Source organism: Lactuca serriola, chromosome 8, assembly GCF_051521515.1.
Source record: "Lactuca serriola cultivar US96UC23 chromosome 8, Lser_US96UC23_V15, whole genome shotgun sequence".
In the NCBI taxonomy this organism is placed as follows: Eukaryota; Viridiplantae; Streptophyta; class Magnoliopsida; order Asterales; family Asteraceae; genus Lactuca; species Lactuca serriola.
This window is the reverse complement of record NC_136415.1, coordinates 101,998,847-102,019,334: the sequence shown is the minus strand read 5'-3', so window position 1 is coordinate 102,019,334 and position 20,488 is coordinate 101,998,847. Positions and strand designations below refer to the sequence as shown.

At 33.1% G+C, this 20,488-nt stretch overlaps 1 long non-coding RNA gene across 3 annotated transcripts; it reads right to left on the bottom strand.

Annotated features, from left to right (window-relative positions):
* Positions 1-17,348: 17,348 nt before the first annotated feature.
* On the bottom strand, positions 17,349-20,149 carry LOC145069275 (uncharacterized). 3 transcript variants are annotated; one of them, XR_013689393.1, is made up of 5 exons: positions 19,552-20,148; positions 19,334-19,396; positions 18,720-18,782; positions 18,007-18,081; positions 17,349-17,404 (listed from the first exon to the last, which is right to left on the bottom strand). It is a non-coding gene; the product is annotated as an uncharacterized LOC145069275 (long non-coding RNA). The 3 variants fall into 3 exon arrangements; XR_013689392.1 differs by having other exon boundaries at positions 18,007-18,782; positions 19,552-20,149; XR_013689391.1 differs by lacking the exon at positions 18,720-18,782 and having other exon boundaries at positions 18,007-18,085.
* Between the last annotated feature and the right edge of the window lie 339 nt (positions 20,150-20,488).

Sequence of the window (20,488 nt, the reverse complement as noted above, 5' to 3'; positions counted from 1 at the left end):
AATGTCTCCGTTTCAAGAATATAAGATATAAGATATTATCGTCTCACAATCACTCGTGATAAAATCCATGAGGTGATTCAGATGAGTGTGGGTTGAATCTAATACTCGAATCTTATTTCAGGAGCACTCATGAACACTGTAGCTATGTCCTAGACAAACTACACACCCATTCATGACAATCTTGCCTCAATACCTACTTCCAAAGTGTGATCGACTGTGGATTGAAACATCCTAAAAATACAACCCAAAAATTTTTGTTTTAACATTATTAAAAACCACGACATCGAATGTTATATAATAAAACCATGCATCATATGTCTCAAAATGCCATAATAAATGTATCCAATCAAACTAAATTTAATATCATATCGAAACATCTGAATAAAACTCCCAGGATAAAACGGTAACTGTGGTGTGTGCTATGCCATCAACCCGAGCTCTTCCCCTTACTAGCAGAAGTACCTGAAACCAAAACAAAAAACTGTAAGCACGAAGCTTAGTGAGCTCCCCCAATCTACCACATACCATACAATAACATATAAAGCACATACTGGGCCTTGCCCACTGCATCAGATCGAAATCTGGAAACTGCATCGGACCGAAGTCCAGAAACTAACTAGGGCCTTGACCTCCGCACCAGACCGAGTCCAGAAACTGCATCAGACCGAGTCCGGAAACTAACCAGGGCCTTGCTCTCTGCATCAGACCGTAGTCCAGAAACTGCATCGGACCGAAGTCCAGAAATTGACTGAACATAGCATATCATAATCATATCTACTAGCATAAACACATATACTGCATACTGCATCGGACCGAAGTCTGGTACACAAAACACAAACACATGCTTGAATCACAAAGACATCAAACACCCTGAACTACTGCACCAGACCGAAGTCCGGAACTACTGCTAACTAAATGGGTCGGCATTGTGGCGATAGACCCGTTCCTACTGGAAGGAAAACTCACCTCGTAACGCTGGCTGCTGAGATGCTAAATCTTATAAGTATAATCATATTTACTAAAATTTAGTAAATCATGACGAATATCTTTGTCACTCTTGTGGTGGACTTGATCAACGCACAACCTAGTGTACTTGATCTCCTAGTCCTTCAATTTACACTTTGTCAAAGAATTAGTCTAAGTTTCCCAAATGTGAGTTTTTCATTCATCATACAATACACGTTGCATAATTCCAAGTTTCTATCCACTTGAAACTTGGGCGATGATAAACTCTCCTTATTTGGTAAACTCTTGACACTTCCACAAATAACCAAATTAAGAATCAAATCCATTATTGCTAATAATAGAAACATTCAAACATCAATTTTTCATACATGCCATCGCAAGGATAAATAAATAAGATAAAATCAAAATTCATTTTATTGCGGAAAAAAAATTGTCCTTACAATGCAATTCAATTGAAAAACTATGTTATTACATATTTCTTAACAATCTATTCTAACTCCAAGTAGTAGCTCAAGAATCCATTCTTCAAGTAATGCGATCGAAATCCATTTCTTCATGATTAGATTCGGCTCACTTCTTCCCTCAAGCTTCCTCTTTTTTCTTCGATCCTACAAAACATCAAAATGTAATCTTATCACATCATGTATTAAGAATCTAGAATAGGAACTCAAAAGAGTTAGATAATGGATTTTTACCGGAAGTAGATCCATACGTCTTGACTCTCCCATCTCTTAGATCTCTCAGGTAGTTAGGGCAGCTTCGTCTCCAATGCCCCTTCTCTTGGCAATAAAAGCAAATGGACTCCTTTGGCACATCACATCGGACAATCACAGACTTAGTTCTTTCTGGACTTCCAATGTTGCCAATGTCCATTGAAGTTTGGGAGTTTGATTCACCAGAAAAATTTGCTTGACCAGCAAGCCAAATTATTGTTGATTCAGCAGCTATAAGAAAATAGGTGAGATTAATGAGAGTCACGTCGTGATCCATCATATAGTACTCTCTAACGAACTCACTATATGATTCAGGAAGTGACTGAAGAACCCAGTCAGCAGCCAACTCGCTTGAAATCTCGACACCCAACATGCTTAACCTATCAATGTGTGACTTCATCTCTAAGACGTGTGCACACACAGGTTTCCCATCTTCGTGATTACTTGCCAAAAGGGATTGAGTGAGCTTGAACTTTTCAAGCCTTTGAACTTGTGGGTCAGGGAGAACAATTGGAGGAGGTGGAGGAAGTGAAGCATGACTCTCATTTCCTTGATCGTTTCTCTGAACGTCATCTTCATTTGGAAAGCTTGTTCCAAAGGATTTGGGAAGACCATTGCAAGATTCAGACATCTACAAAACGGGATAGAATTCAAGTTATGTTGATTAGAATTCTTGATGTAACACCCAAATGAAACATCAAGCTAGGATCCAACACAATACTCTACAACCTAGAAGAGGGATGCCGTAATCTAGTTGCAGAATATTTGAAGGTAGATAAATGACGATTTACCAATTTCCACCATGAAAAACGAAAAGGAAGTTTAAGTTTTAAATGAATTGAAACTCCTATATCTTTTGAGATTCATTGAACTTTTCAATGGCATGTTTAATCTCGATTATGCCCTACTATTTGTGACTGGGATGCTGAGGATCACAAACAAGGTGTGAATAACCATACGAATCACGTGGTGCACCCAATGCTACTATCACCTAATCAATGTGTCGGTTAGCCACACACGATCCATTGATCTATGATAAGCATCGAGCCACCCTTCGCCACCAATGTCATCCCCAAATTAGTGTGTCGGTTAACCACACACGCTCCACTAACGTTTGACAAGGGTACGAAGTGTAATTCCATGGGTTAGCATACAATTTCACATTTTGCTTAAAGTAACTATGATTTGGGAATTTAAAAAAAAGCATTTAGTTACTTTGTACTTCGTTATACTTATAATGGAAGGTTTCTGTCTTATCCTACCCGTTCGGCTAACGACCCTCCACTAGTCAAGAGTGCGGTGGGTAAGAGTGGATACCCATTTAATCGCCATTTTATAGGCAATTTCTTTAAACACCCCTTATAGACCAGCTTCGTGAATGAGGCCTACTAACGGTAAGACTGACTTTTTACTCATACATATAATATTAGACTTTTAATGTTATATATAGTATAGGGTGTACTTTACACTTTTAAAATACTAGGTGGTTTAACTTAGTCAATTATACTTTTAATTTAATTAAATGTAAACCATAACTCTATGGATTTATTAAATCACTTTTAATTATACACGTTAATTAATTAATAAAACCATAAGGGTGAGATTTGAACTTTTCAAATTACTAGGGTTTTAGAATTTAACATTTCAAAATTAAACTTTTAATCAACTTTTAAATCCCAAAACTTGAGGACAAGTTTTGAGACATTTCAAAACATTAGAGTTCAGAATTTAAATGTTTCAAAATTAAACCTTTTAATCAAAATTTAAATTCCAAAACTTGACGGGCAAGTTCTGAAACTTTTCAAAACATAAGGGATCAAATAACAAATAAGACAAATTAAACAATTAATTTCATAATTATCTATATTTGACCTAATCTTATTTTAGTCATTAGATAATTACCAAATAACTTTAAATAATCCATATTTATCACATAAACAACCAATATTTAAAAGATTTGAAATTACCTATTGTTTTTGGCAAGGATAATCACTAATTTAAGATAAAAATCGGATTTTAACTTCAAAAAACGAATTAGGCATCAAATCCAAGTCAAAACAGCAGTTACTGATCGAATCATACACAACAATAAGTTTTATAACACCAAGTTATTGGTGCGTTTACTTATTATCAATGTGCAACCGACCAACAAATAACAACTCACATGTCTCGGTTTCAAGAATATACAATATTATCGTCTCACTAATCACTCGTGATAAATCCATGAAGTGATCCAAGTGAGCGTGGGTTTAATCCAATACTCTAATCTTATCAAAGCACTCATGAACTCTACAGCAAATTTGTGCTATGTCTAAACACTTCAGACAATCTACAGACAGATTCATGACAGTCTTTATTCATACCTACTCCCAACGTATGACCGACTGTGGATGTTTGAATAACCTAGTTATTCTGGAAGTCAAAACATGCAAACTGAAACATAACAATAATACTTCATCCTATATGGCCCTAAACTTGTGAGAGTAAATAAAACACTTCTATTTATCCACCATATTGATTATTCATTACTTATCATTTAATGTTTCGGATAATCAACTCATTACTTGAATTACAACAACAATTGTCCCATGCTCTAAACATGCACACTTTGTTTCCTATGGTCAATGCTTTGTGAATTAGATCATCTGAAAACTTTTCCAATGATGCTCATTTCACAATTCCTTAATCCTAATTGTTAGTGTAAGAACACAAGGTTCTTGCCACTACTAGAATATGCTAGATTCTAACATTTTATGCAACGATCCCTTTGCAAAATCATAGCACAAAAGTCACCAAGACTTGGCCAATGAAACTACAAAGTACTCTATCAGAAATTGTTACAAGACAATTCCATAGACGTGAAGTCTCACATTCAAAGTACATTCCTTTGAACATCCTTTTTGCATAAAAGTTTCTAATCTAGACATAGATTCTCAATATCCAACTCCCAATATGGAAACATTTCCACATTTGCCATATGACAACTCATTCTTAATAGAATCTTATCTATTCATAATAATGTCGATATGGCCCATCCAATACTATACTTCCAACTATTCACAAGTGACTAATCCTCAGCGAACTTTGGATCGTCCTTTGATAGTTGTTTAATTATTTTAGTCAAAACTGATTCTAGTCCTTTTTCTCTCTTAATGCGCTAGGCATTTGAAAAAATTTAGAATGACAAGATATTATAGCATTTGCAATTGATCCTATAACCGAAGCGTATGGGACAAGATGCATAATGTCTTACATAAAGATATGATACTTTACCAATCTTTTGCCATAATATTTTATGTGTCATGTTCTCACAATTCAAACTATGAAGAGGGATGCCGTAATCATAATCGAATTTTAAGAACACACGATGTATCCTTTGACTGAAAATATTAAAATTTCTTAATCTAAGCTTTAGATTTTGAAACGAAGTATAATATTCTCTCCCTTAATTATAGCAAAACAACTTTTCAACCCATGCAACTTTGCAAATTAAATCTTTGTTTTTCTATAATTAATATTGCTAACTTGCAATACTCGTCATAATAATCATACAAGCATAACACTTATGCTCCCACTATCATGATTATCGTATAAGCATAACACTTATGCTCCCACTAGCTTTGACATGTATTTAGAAAACAAATGAACTTCTAGAAAACAACGCCTATTGAATTTCAGAAATTCATATTTCTAATACCAGATGCTTCGATAAGCCTTTATCTAAGCTTCGTAAACTCATACACCTTTGCCTTAGATAGCTCATATGTGTGCTTAAACAATTTAGAACTTATGTTACTAAGTTCCAAATGTTGAAACTAATTGCCAAATCTCACAATTCGCACTATGGAAAGGGATGTCGTAACCATAATTGAATTTGAGAATACAATTTTCACAATCGCTATCTTCTTAAAATCTCTCTTAGTGAAAGCATTTCCTCACAGTCATTTTTTAAGAAAGAGAGAATCTTATGACACTTAGATTTTATGGTGTATGAGTTCCTATCCTTGTGAATTTGCCAAAACCAAAGTTTGTGACAAATCCAAACTCATATGGACTGAACTTTCTTAATCTTGATTTCTTGCCTTATGGTAACACGAGTGCCCACCATGTCTTCCAAGTAGTTTAGTAACTTGTCCTTTCATATCAATGTACTTTCCATCGACTAAGGCTCTAGTATGCATTCAAATGAGAACTCATAGAACTCACATACACAATTAACTCAATTGGATTGGCACAGAAACAAAATAATGTCAGCACGATAGGTTGTAAACCTCAAGTCGTGTGCTAATGATGATCGATAAGGTTTATTCTTGATTTGTTCTTGAAACCTTTCAAGACCATTAAGACTCCCACTGACTCCTTGACATATAAGATTCTCTTGTCAAGAAACATTTCTTGACAAAGCAAATATTCAAGAGTTAGTGTAGTTTTTATCAAGACAAAACGCTTCACATAACTGGTCCTAGTTGGTCTTTGTCTTATCCAAGACAACACAACTTACCAATTTCAAATGTGCAAGAATAAGAAAACTTTTCCAAATTCCACATTTGAAGACTGTTATAAACCTACTTAAGACTTTTCACTCAATGTCACAATCTTGACTCTAAGACTTGATATTGGAACGAAGTATGATTGACTTCTTGATTTAACCATTTCTACAATTTGCGATTCCTCTTCTTAGACATGCAATTGCACCAAGACTCACTTAGAGGATCAATTGAGACATGGTTCTTAATCATTAAGCCACAATAAAAGGTACTCTCCCATCTTCTTAGAATAGAGAAACTTTTATCTTTCTGCCTACTTGATTCTTCTTTATTCGTTCTACTATTCATTGAAACTCTTTCAATCAACTCAGAATTACACTTAATCTTATAAGTATAATCATATTTACTAAACTTTAGTAAATCATGACGAATATCTTTGTCACTCTTGTGGTGGACTTGATCAACGCACAACCTAGTGTACTTGATCTCCTAGTCCTTCAATTTACACTTTGTCAAAGAATTAGTCTAAGTTTCCCAAATGTGAAAGTTTTTCATTCATCATACAATACACGTTGCATGATTCCAAGTTTCTATCCACTTGAAACTTAGGCGATGATAAACTCTCCTTATTTGGTAAACTCTTGACACTTCCACAAATAACCTAATTAAAAATCAAATCCATTATTGCTAATAATAGAAACATTCAAAAATCAATTTTTCATACATGCCATCGCAAAGATAAATAAATAAGATAAAATCAAAATTCATTTTATTGCGGAAAAAAATTTGTCCTTACAATGCAATTCAATTGAAAAACTATGTTATTACATATTTCTTAACAATTTATTCTAACTCCAAGTAGTAGCTCAAGAATCCATTCTTCAAGTAATGCGATCGAAATCCATTTCTTCATGATTAGATTCGGCTCACTTCTTCCCTCAAGCTTCCTCTTTTTTCTTCGATCCTACAAAACATCAAAATGTAATCTTATCACATCATGTATTAAGAATCTAGAATAGGAACTCAAAAGAGTTAGATAATGGATTTTTACCGGAAGTAGAGCCATACGTCTTGACTCTCCCATCTCTTAGATCTCTCAGGTAGTTAGGGCAGCTTCGTCTCCAATGCCCCTTCTCTTGGCAATAAAAGCAAATGGACTCCTTTGGCACATCACATCGGACAATCACAGACTTAGTTCTTTCTGGACTTCCAATGTTGCCAATGTCCATTGAAGTTTGGGAGTTTGATTCACCAGAAAAATTTGCTTGACCAGCAAGCCAAATTATTGTTGATTCAGCAGCTATAAGAAAATAGGTGAGATTAATGAGAGTCACGTCGTGATCCATCATATAGTACTCTCTAACGAACTCACTATATGATTCAGGAAGTGACTGAAGAACCCAGTCAGCAGCCGACTCGCTTGAAATCTCGACACCCAACATGCTTAACCTATCAATGTGTGACTTCATCTCTAAGACGTGTGCACACACAGGTTTCCCATCTTCGTGTTTACTTGCCAAAAGGGATTGAGTGAGCTTGAACTTTTCAAGCCTTTGAACTTGTGGGTCAGGGAGAACAATTGGAGGAGGTGGAGGAAGTGAAGCATGACTCTCATTTCCTTGATCGTTTCTCTGAACGTCATCTTCATTTGGAAAGCTTGTTCCAAAGGATTTGGGAAGACCATTGCAAGATTCAGACATCTACAAAACGGGAGAAAATTCAAGTTATGTTGATTAGAATTCTTGATGTAACACCCAAATGAAACATCAAGCTAGGATCCAACACAATACTCTACAACCTAGAAGAGGGATGTCGTAATCTAGTTGCAGAATATTTGAAGGTAGGTAAATGACGATTTACCAATTTCCACCATGAAAAACGAAAAGGAAGTTTAAGTTTTAAATGAATTGAAACTCCTATATCTTTTGAGATTCATTGAACTTTTCAATGGCATGTTTAATCTCGATTATGCCCTACTATTTGTGACTGGGATGCTGAGGATCACAAACAAGGTGTGAATAACCATACGAATCACGTGGTGCACCCAATGCTACTATCACCTAATCAATGTGTCGGTTAGCCACACACGATCCATTGATCTATGATAAGCATCGAGCCACCCTTCGCCACCAATGTCATCCCCAAATTAGTGTGTCGGTTAACCACACACGCTCCACTAACGTTTGACAAGGGTACGAAGTGTAATTCCATGGGTTAGCATACAATTTCACATTTTGCTTAAAGTAACTATGATTTGGGAATTTAAAAAAAAAAGCATTTAGTTACTTTGTACTTCATTATACTTATAATGGAAGGTTTATGTCCTATCCTACCCGTTCGGCTAACGACCCTCCACTAGTCAAGAGTGCGGTGGGTAAGAGTGGATACCCATTCAATCGCCATTTTATAGGCAATTTCCTTAAACACCCCTTATAGACCAGCTTCGTGAATGAGGCCTACTAACGGTGAGACTGACTTTTTACTCATACATATATATAATATTAGACTTTTAATGTTATATATAGTATAGGGTGTACTTTACACTTTTAAAATACTAGGTGGTTTAACTTAGTCAATTATACTTTTAATTTAATTAAATGTAAACCATAACTCTATGGATTTATTAAATCACTTTTAATTATACACGTTAATTAATTAATAAAACCATAAGGGTGAGATTTGAACTTTTCAAATTACTAGGGTTTTAGAATTTAACATTTCAAAATTAAACTTTTAATCAACTTTTAAATCCCAAAACTTGAGGGCAAGTTTTGAGACATTTCAAAACATTAGAGTTCAGAATTTAAATGTTTCAAAATTAAACCTTTTAATCAAAATTTAAATTCCAAAACTTGACGGGCAAGTTCTGAAACTTTTCAAAACATAAGGGATCAAATAACAAATAAGACAAATTAAACAATTAATTTCATAATTATCTATATTTGACCTAATCTTATTTTAGTCATTAGATAATTACCAAATAACTTTAAATAATCCATATTTATCACATAAACAACCAATATTTAAAAGATTTGAAATTACCTATTGTTTTTGGCAAGGATAATCACTAATTTAAGATAAAAATCGGATTTTAACTTCAAAAAATGAATTAGGCATCAAATCCAAGTCAAAACAACAGTTAAATCCCGAAATACCCTCCGCCTAACGCACTGACTCGCCGAGTCAGACCTGGGCTCGCCGAGTAGGGCCAACTCGCCGAGTCCAGATACTGACTTTTCGAGTTGTATCGGGCAGAGGCAAAAAACTCGATTTTAAGCAAACAAAATAGTTAAGCATCACATACAACTGAAACCAATCAAGGCTCTGATACCACTGTTGGGTTTTATGCATAAGTACAATCCTATGTGCTCATACAAACCCTAATGCTTGGATCTAGGTTTCTCTATTGTACATGCTTTGAATCCAAGACTAATAAACTTAGATCTAACATATTATAAACTGAATTAGGGTTTATAGAATTACCTTTGATTGTTATATAGCAATAACAATCAATTCCTTGCTTGGATTGGCTTCAAAAGCTTAGTGCCTCAATTGTTGCACCTCTAATGGAGTCACAAACACCTTATGCAACTTGGATGAAGAGGAGAAGAAACGAGGCTGCCCAAAAACGACTAGAAAACCTATAGAATCAATTGTCCACGTTTTTGGGGCCTAAGGGGTCCTTTATATACTTGTGTGGGCTGCTAGGGTTTCAGTCAAAACCCTAATGAACAACTTAAACGCTAAGCAGCCCATGGAACCTTCTGGATAAGGCCATGGACGAAAATATGATGGGCTTCCATCATAATTTCATTCACCCCTTATTCCTTTAGCATTCCTTAGCCCAATAACTCAATTATCCAATAATTGCAGTCCAGTCCCCTAAATTTAATAAATCTCTTTTAGCCACAAAATTAATTCTTAATTAATTCTTGACTAATATTAATTAAACAATATGATTTCTCCTTTAATATATTATTCTCATAATATATTAATAAATCATATTTAAACCTCTCTCTCCTTAATTCATCCTACATATTGTTACGGTGAAGGCAACCCAAAAGGACCATGCTCATAATCGGGTCAAGTACATACCAAAATAGTTATGGACTTAGACACTAATCCAACAAGTGAGCCTAGTCCAGATCTTTGAGCTCAATAACTCTAGATCTAGCATATGAGGAAGAAAGTTCAGTGCTTTATACCTTCTTTTGGTGACAAAGAGTGAGCCTAGTCCAGATCTCTGAGCTCAAGCTTCTTCTCCAACCTTTTCTTTCCTTCTTCAAAACTTCTTCCTCACTAAAAACTCTCACAAAGAGCAAAATCACACAAAAGAGAGAGTAAGGACGTGCTAGGGTTTTCTTGGGGGTGAGGAGACTGGTAATAATCCAGAGGGAGGCTATAATGGGGTTTAAATAGGTCTCAAACCCTTAAATTAGGGTTTTCTTATCTGCTCACTTACGTTGTGCGTACCTAGTGGTACGCTGCGCGTAAGTGTGCGCGTCCCCGATTCGAACCGCGGTTTGCTACGCCCCGCGTACGTCTTATGGGCGGCCCAAGACTTGGCCCAAGTGCATAATCCAAATCCAATACTCTTTTTCTTCCATACTAGGCCCAACTATAATTTAAGAAAAAAATTAAATTATTAATACCTCGAGAGACGGACGTTACATGGATGGTTTGAATAACCTAGTTATTCGGGAAGTCAAAACATGCAAAGTGAAACACAAGAATAATACTAATCCTATATAGCCCAAAAACTTGAGTCATACTGATTACTCATTATTCATTGTATAATGTTTCGAACAATTAACTTAATACTTGAATTAAAACAATAGTCATGCCATGCTCCAAGCATGCACACTATGTTTGTCTAAACAATAACTGTGCTATGCTCCAAGCATGCACACTATGTTTGTGTATGGTCCTTACTTTGTGAAATAGATCAATTGACAATATTTCAATGATGCTCATTTCACAATCCCAAATTCTTACCGTAAATGTAAGAAAATCAAATTCTTGCCATTTACTATAATCTGTTAGATTTTAAACTTATATGCAATGATCCTCTTGTAATGACTATGCACAAAAGTCACAGAGACTTTGCAACAGAAATTACAAAGTATTCCAATGGAGATTGACAACAAAACAATTCCAAGGAAGCGAAGTCTCAAATTCAAAGTACATACCTTTGAACATCCTTCTTGCATTAAGTTTTCTAATCTTACACATATTTAAGGAATGAATTCCACCTATGGAAACATATGCATATTCCCATTTTGACTATCACTTATGAACAAAAGTTGCCTCTTTACAAAATATGTCAATATGGTCCATCCATTTTTATACTTCCAACTACAAGCGACCAATCCGTGGCGAACCCTAGATTGTCCTTAAAAGTTGTTTAACCACTTTAGTCATATCTAATTCCATTCCTTTTTCCTCTTAATGCCCTAGGCATTTGGAAAATTTTAGAACAGATAAATATTATAGAACATGTAATCGATCCTATACCCAAAACATATTGGACACGTCATAAAGACATGATACCTAACCAGTCTTTTGCTACAATATTTCTATTTGCCATGTTCTCATAATTCAAATTATGAAAATGGACGCCGTAATCATAATCGAATTTTGAGAATGCAATTAACACAATCTTGACTAAATTTGACTAAAATCTCACAATCTAAGCTTTTAGATTTGAAATGAAGTCTAATTTCCTCTCCCTTAATTATAGCAAAACAACTTTCCATACTCTACAACTTGCAAATTGAAACTTTTGTTTTCTATAACTAACATTGCTAATCTTGCAACATTCATCATAACTGATTATGCTACCACTAGCATAACAATCATTACTTCACTAGCATAACACTTATGCTCCCACTAGCTTTGACATGTATTCAGAAATCAGTTGGACTTCTAGAAATCAATACTTCACTAGCATAGCACTTATGCTCTCACTAGCTTTAACATGTATTTAGAAGTCAGATGGACTTCTAGAAATCAATACTTCAATGACTTTCTTACCAAAGTTCAGATTTCTGACATGAGATGCTTTGATAAGACTTTATCTAGGCTTCTCAAACTCATACACCTTTCCTTAGATAGCTCACATGTGTGTCTAAACAATTTAAGAACTTGCAACCATAAGTCCGAAATGTTTAGACTTTTGCCATTTCTCACAATTCGAATTACGAAAAGGGATGTTGTAATCATAATTGATTTTGAGAATGCACATAACACAATTGCTATCTCCTTAAAATCTACTTAGTGAAAGCGTATTCTCACAATCATTTTCATGAGTTGGAGAGAAACCTTAAGACATTTAGATTTTATGGTGTATGTATTCCTATCCATGTGAATTTTTCATAAGCATAATCATAAGACAAGGTTAGTGACAAATCCAAACTCATATGGACTGAACTTGTTCAATCTTAATTTCTTGCCACCTGGCAGCACAAGGGCCTACCATTGCTTCCAAGGTTGTTATGCAAACAACTGAGAACTCATAGAACTCACATGCATAGTCAACTTTACTCGATTGGGCACAAATATAGGAATATGTCAACACGATAGGTTACAAACCTCAAGTCGTGTACTAGTGGTAAACAGTAGGTTTTATTCTTGATTAGTTCTTGAAACTTGTCAAGATCCTTACGATCCCCACTGACTTCTTTCCATATAAGTCTCTCTTGTCAAGAACCATTCCTTGACAAACAAATATTCAAGAGTTAGTGCGGATTCTCATCAAGACAAACACTTCATACAATTGATCTTAGTTGGTCTTTGTCTTATCCAAGACATCACAAATTACCAATTTCAAATGTACAAGAGTAGAAAACATGTTACTCTACATTTGACAAGTGTTATAAACCTTTCGTAAGATTATGTCACACAAAGAACAATCTTGGAGCATGACTCTAAGACTTGTTTTGGAACGAAGTAGGATTCACCTTTTTGATTTGACCATTTCAACAATTCACAATTCCTCTTCTTAGCCATACAAATGCATTAAGATGTCCTTAGAGAATCAATTGTGATATGGTTTCATAATCACTAAGATAATCATAAAGCATGATACTCAAGTACTCTCCCATCTTTTCAGATTGGAGAAAATTCTATATTTATGCCTTATTTGATTCCTCTCATTCGTTCTGCCATACATTGAACTTTTCCAATGATTCATAATTATACTTAAACTTGTAAACATAACCATATTTACTAAAATTTAGTAAATCATGACGAATAGTCTTATCGTTCTTTGTGGTGGACGTGACCAACACACAACCAAGTGCATCTGATCCCCTAGTCCTTCACTTGACTCACATATACATGTGAACAAGCAATTAGTCTTAATTTCCCAAAGACAAAAATTCTCATTCATCATACAATACAAGTTGCATGATTCCAAGTTTCTATCCAACTGAAACTTGGGTGATGAGAATCTTTCCTTATTTGGTAAATCTTGACACTACCACAAACGAAAAAAATCAAATTCGTATTGAACATTGCTAGAATATACAAACATCAATTTTTCAAAAATGCCATTGTAAGGAGACTTAATAATAAAATAAATTTCAAAATTTTCCTTTATTTAAAAAATTGCGGAAATCTTTTCCTTAGAAGGCAAATACTAGTGAAAACTATGTTATTACAAATTTCTAAGAAATCTATCATAACTCTTAAGCAGCAGCTCAAAAATCCGATCATCGAACCATGCGATTGAAATCCATATTCGCGACCAAATTCAACATACTCTTCCTTTAAGCTTCCTTTCACTTCTTCGATTCTTAAATACATCAAAATGCAACTACATTGCATCATGTATTAAGAATCTCCAAATAGGAACTTAATAGAGTTAGATAGTTGACTTACCTGAAGCAGAGTCAAACTTTTGAATTTACCAACCTTGGATCTTTCAGGTAAATATGGCAGCTTCACAACCAATTCCCCTTCTCTTGGCAATAGAAACATACGGACTTTTTTGGCATGGCACATGGGATAATCTCAGACTTAGCCCTTCTCTTTACCATTTGGTCAACCAGGTTGACTATGGCAGATCCCTTTCCATTGGGAAGAGAAAGCTTTTCTGGACTTCTAATGTCACCATTGTCAATATCCATGGAAGTTTGGGAGTAGATCTTCCAATCAAATTTGCTTTACTAGTGCGCCAAATCATTGTTGATTCAGCATCAACAAGCAAATATGTTAGATTAATAAGGGTCATGTCATGATCTCCCATATGTTAGTCCTTAAAGAACCCGCTATATGACTTAGGAAGTGATTGAAGAGCCCAGTCAATAGTCAACTTCCTTGAGACTTCGCCACCCAACTCTCCCAACTTGTCAATATGTAACTTCATCTAAAAGATGAGAGCACATACAAACTTTCCTTCCTGACAATAGGGCTTTGAGTGACCTTGAACTTGTAGGTTAGGGAGAATTATTGTAGGAGGTGGAGGAAGTGAAGTTCCACTACAACACAAAGAAGGTATTAATCTTTCACCTTGATTGTCTTGTGGACTATCATATTCATGAGGAAAGCTAATTCTAAAAGATTTGGGAAGACCATAGTTATCTGAAATAGACATCTATGTAGGAGAAATTCAAGTTTAGGTTATTTAAGTCCTTAATATAACACCCAAATGAAATATTAAGGCTAGGACCCAACACAATATTTTACAATCTGGAAGAAGGATTTCGTAATCCAAATCGCAAAATATTTGAAGATAGGTAAATGACGATTTACCAATTTCCACCATGAAAAATGAAATTGAACATTAGGTTTTAAATGGATTGAAGTTCCTAAATCCTTTGAGATTCATTGAACTATTCAATGGCATGTTTAAATCTCGATTGTGCCCTTCAAGTTTGTGTCTGGGATGTCGAGGATCACAAACAAGGTGTGAATAACCATGCAAATTAGCTTTTATATATATATATATATATATATATATATATATATATATATATATATATATATATATATATAATCGAATTAATAAAATGAATCTCCAGATGAATAAAAAGTAAGATGATTTACAAGAAAAAAATCCCAAAAAGCACCTTCATTATTCATTTTTAAGTAGATCAAGAAAAAACATCAATTTTATGATAATTTTTATGAATAAAAAATGAATCATCGTAAAAATGAATCATCGAGATGTCTTTTCGAGATTTTTTTTGTGAATCGTGTTATTTTTTTCATCTAGAGACTTATTTGTTTTGTTCACCAATAAAATATGCAGAAAAAATATTACCTTCCAACCAAATTTTTTTTACTGAATCTATATCCTCTCTATCTCCCTCTCTCTCTCTCTCTCTCTCTCTCTCTATATATATATATATATATATATATATATATATATATATATATATATATATATATATATATATATATATATATATATATATAATCATTATATCTTTTACGATCATCGATATCTTTATGGTAAGATCTTACGATTCTACCTATGAAAATTTTGTCGGATCGCAATAGGATTCATTTATATGTAAGATTATAGATAGGAACAGGATCATAAGATTGGGATCCAATCCAATCCTACCTATTAATGAAAATTGCCAAAGTTCAATATGATTTTTTTTTTATCTTTACTAATTTATTGGTTGACCTAGTCTCCTTACTCAATGAGCAATCAATAATAACCCCTTTCTTGTACTTTTTTTGAACCGTAAATGACCAACAATCCTAGAATTATTTTTTCTTTTTTCACTTTACTCTCGTCGATGATAGAATTTGATATTTAAGTTTTGGATTGTTATTAATTTTTTTTTCAAGAGTTCAAGCCCATCATTAAAAGTGAGTCTTTTTCAAGTTTCTTTTTTTATATTATTCAAACCTTTTTCCTTGAGAGCTTGAAAAATTGCGATTTTTAATTGAGTTTCAAAAGTTGAAATTGTTATCGGTTTCTTCCTTATAGTTAAAACAAATAACGTGAAAGTTATGAATTGTTATGGTTGTATGATAAATTATTAGTATTAAATACTATTTTTAGCTATTTAACCATGCAATAACCACTACAAGATCAATTATCTTTTTGAGTTATTTAACAATGATATACGAAAAAAGGTTTTATATATGATCAGTTACGTTTTATGTCATTTTTGGGGATGTTAGGATCCTGATTCTCATATTTAGATATTGATTTTACAAACCTGAAAACAATCATATGTATGATCCCGATCTTAACAAACTTTGATTCTAACATCAACAAAATGATTATATATATATATATATATATATATATATATATATATATATATATATATATATATATATATATATGTGTGTGTGTGTGGTTGAGATCGGTTGAGAACTCATACCTTCCCGAGAACCTACGAACTAAAGGTGGAGCGTTGAATCAAAATCAAATCATTAAGGGCATGATCGTCATCATACCAATCCTATTTAATTTTTGTATTATTGGAAATATTAATAAAAAGCTCTCAAATTAACATTATAAAATAAAATTTTGGATGTTTTTATTAAAAAAAATAATTTTCGTTTTTTTTAAACTACACATTTTTTTTTAACTTTTTTGGAAAGCATAAATTTTTAAAAATTTTTTTTTTTAAACTACAATTTTTTCAAAAAAACTGCAATTTTTTCAAAAAAAAAAACTGTATTTAAAAAAACTGTAGATGTTTTAATAAAACGGTAATTTAAAAAAAAAAAAAACTATAATTTTTTCAAAAAAACTGCATTTTGTTTCTTAAATACTGCAATTTTTTTCAAAAAAAGTGCAACTTTTTCAAAAAAAACTATATTTTTTTAAAAAACTGCTATTTTTTTTAATAAAACTGTATTTTTTTAAACAAATATAAATTTTTAAAAATCAGTAAATTTATATAAAAAACTAGAATATTTAAAAAAAAAAAAAAAAAAAAAAAAACTCTAATTTTTTTAACAAAAAAAGTTCAACATTTTTGGTGTATGTATTCATATTTTTTCAAATGAATATATGCATATTTCTTATATTATAATATTCGTAAGTAAATCGTAAAAAATCTCATTTTTATTAATCAATTTATAAACATAATAATACAAGTCTTTTATTCGATACAAAATAAAATATAAAAAATAAAAAATGCTACGAAGATTCACAATGTTATCATTTCGTCATATCAAGATTTTCGTATTTCTTCAATTTATCACTTTTCTTCAATTTATCACTTTTCACCTCTTCAATATTTTCCACAAATTCTTCAAAATCTACAAGAAAATTAAAAAATTTTGATTAATGCAACAACACTCACAAAAATGCACATGCATATATCATTAAGATTTACATGTGATTCATATGTGAATTACATGTGATTTACATGTGAATCACATGTAATTCATATGTGAGTTACATGTTATTTACATGTGAATCACATGTAATTATTATGTGATTCACTTGTGCTCTACATGTAATCACATGTAATTCATATGCGAATCACTTTTGATTCATATGTGAATCACTTGTGATTCATATGTAACTCATATGAGATTCACTTGTGATTTACATGTGAATTACATGTGATTTTATATGTGAATCACTTGTGATTTACATGTGAATTACTTGTGATTTATATGTGAATCATTTGTGATTCACATGTGAATCACTTGTGATTCACATGTGAATCACTTGTGATTTACATGTTATTTACATGTGAATCACATGTAATTCGTATGTAATTCACTTATGATTTACATGTGAATTACATATGATTCATATGTGATTCGCTTGCAATTTACATGTTAATCACATGTAATTCATTTGTGAATTACATGTGCTTAATATGTTAATTCAATTAATTGCCCATACATACCCTTTCTATAAGCCTTTGCCCTAAATCAAACATCAATTGAGCTCTTTTCCTCCTCTCTACTTGTTCTTTAGCAACCTATCTAGATAACAAGAAATTATGTGTTATTGGAACACAATAACCAATATATTAAGACACAAACCAATTTATTTGAAAATCGTTAGAAACCATTCAACTTTCGTACTTGCCTGCAAAATTGTCAGTGTTTTAGCCTACAATTAAATCCAAATATAAGCAGAATGTGCAAAGATCCATTTGAATCACCAAAGACTTTTTCTTTCATATTATTGGTGATCCTATATATAGTAAAGTAATCAATAAAGCTCTATTATTGTGTTGAAAAGTTTAGGCAAGTAAAAATAACTAGGTTTTGATTTCTAAGCATGAATAAGGTTGAATTTTTGCTCAAAAGGAAACTATGAACTTGTTAGATTGTCTCTAACACTCGTCTATACCACATAAACACTAATTTTATAACTATTAACTTGGATTTCATGGTTTGGGATCAAAAACAGGTCAAAATTTAAACATAATGAAATTCAATTTCTCTGCTTTTGAACAAATAAAGTTAACACTGAAACAATAAACACAAATAATGAACACAGACAAAACAAGAACAACTATTGGATGAAATAGTACCTGATGATCATAGAGTAAGAGATGTATAAAAATATAAAAAATGACAAAAGTTGGCATACAACTAGATATAATATTACCTGGTTAATTCCTTTGATCATCCATACTCCATGAGTACACAATAGAGTAAGGAGATTTGCAAACTGTATAAAGGAAGAACCAATATACAACTTAAACTAATATTTCAAAATTGACTTTATAAAGAAAAGACCTGACCAGAGAAAAATGCTAAAATGTCCTCAAATTTACTATCAGAATTAAAAATTTCCTAAATCTTTTTCAGTGAAAGTAGTCAGGCCACGTGGTGGAAGGACTAGATAGAAAATCAAGTCAACTTCTTATAAATACTACGTATGTCTCCCAAAGAGATTTGAACTCGTGACTTCTACGTATGTCTCTCATGATTTCTTATTTGAGAAAGTCACTTCTTACCATTAGTCATTTGTTAACTTGCTATTTGTCTTATATTCGAGATATATATATCATATACATTAACCACCAAAAAACAAACTCCTAGTATTTGACAAAAGCTTCTCAATTGCACTGCAGATAGTGAACAACCAAAAGCACAGCAAATCATCTTTATAAAGTACATTGAACAGTTAAAAAACATCTTTACATATCTTTAATTACAGACCAAACTACATACATAAATACATACATGAAGAATAAAAATCTTACAAGTTTACCCTACCAGTAACAAGAGGGAAGGGAAGGCGCCAGAAATCCATACAACCTGCTTGTGCTTGATTTCTACCTGTAATATACAAAACAAACAACTCATTTCAATCCCTTTCTTAAATAGGCAAAGCAACGATCAAATCCAATCAAAACTTGCATGCATATGCTGAATGCTCAAAAGTAATTTGGTATTATTATGTATAATTGAAGCTGAGGCACACCATTATTTACCTCTTTTCACCACAGGTATAATACTCCTGGGGCTCATTGGAGTAACTTCCAGAGTCATCACCCTGTCGATTCAGATCCGAGAAAGTTTGTATGCGTCCAGTAGACCGACTACTTGATGGCTTCTTATCTGTAGCGGTGTTTCTAGATCGTAGATTGTAAGGATTTTGTAAACCAATAGCAGGAGGTGGGGAGGCTAATCATGAGCGAGACGGAGAAGACATGGGAGTCTCTTCTACGGCGGTAGCGGTTGTGAAGAAGGTGGAGACGGCAGAATCGAGATCGAAGTTGTGCGATTCAAGGAAGAAGGATGCTTCTTCTTTGGTAGCAGAAGTTATCAGTCTCACCGGGTATATGTCACAGCACCAAATTTTTGTTTTGTTCAGCTTCTTCTTCAAATTTGATCGGAAACAGGGGATATCGATGGAGACGGAAGGAAGACGATGGCGATCAATCGATGTGGTGGTGATTACTGGAGGCGGCCATGGATTTCAGACGGTGGCATTGGATTTCATCAAAGATTCAACGATGAACATGTGAGAGAAAGAGGTGATCAAAGGATTAGAGAGAGAAAGTCTGAATTTAGGGGAAATATCAAGTCGATGATTTTTGTGATCAATTTTTTTTATACCCATATTACCCTCATGATTATTCTTAATACAACCTAATATACCACTAATTTTACTACTATTTACAAAGTATGCCACTGATCATCTAGGCCATCTAAACAATTGATCCAACGATCCACTTTTAGTTCTCAGATTTCTTAGGAATATATAAGTTCTCAAATGATCTTTCCTCTCTCTCTCTCTCTCTCTCTATATATATATATATATATATATATATATATATATATATATAGGTTCAAGTATTCTAACTAATTATTGTACATCTATCGTATGGTAAGAGAATTAATAAATATAAATACGTTCGACCTTTT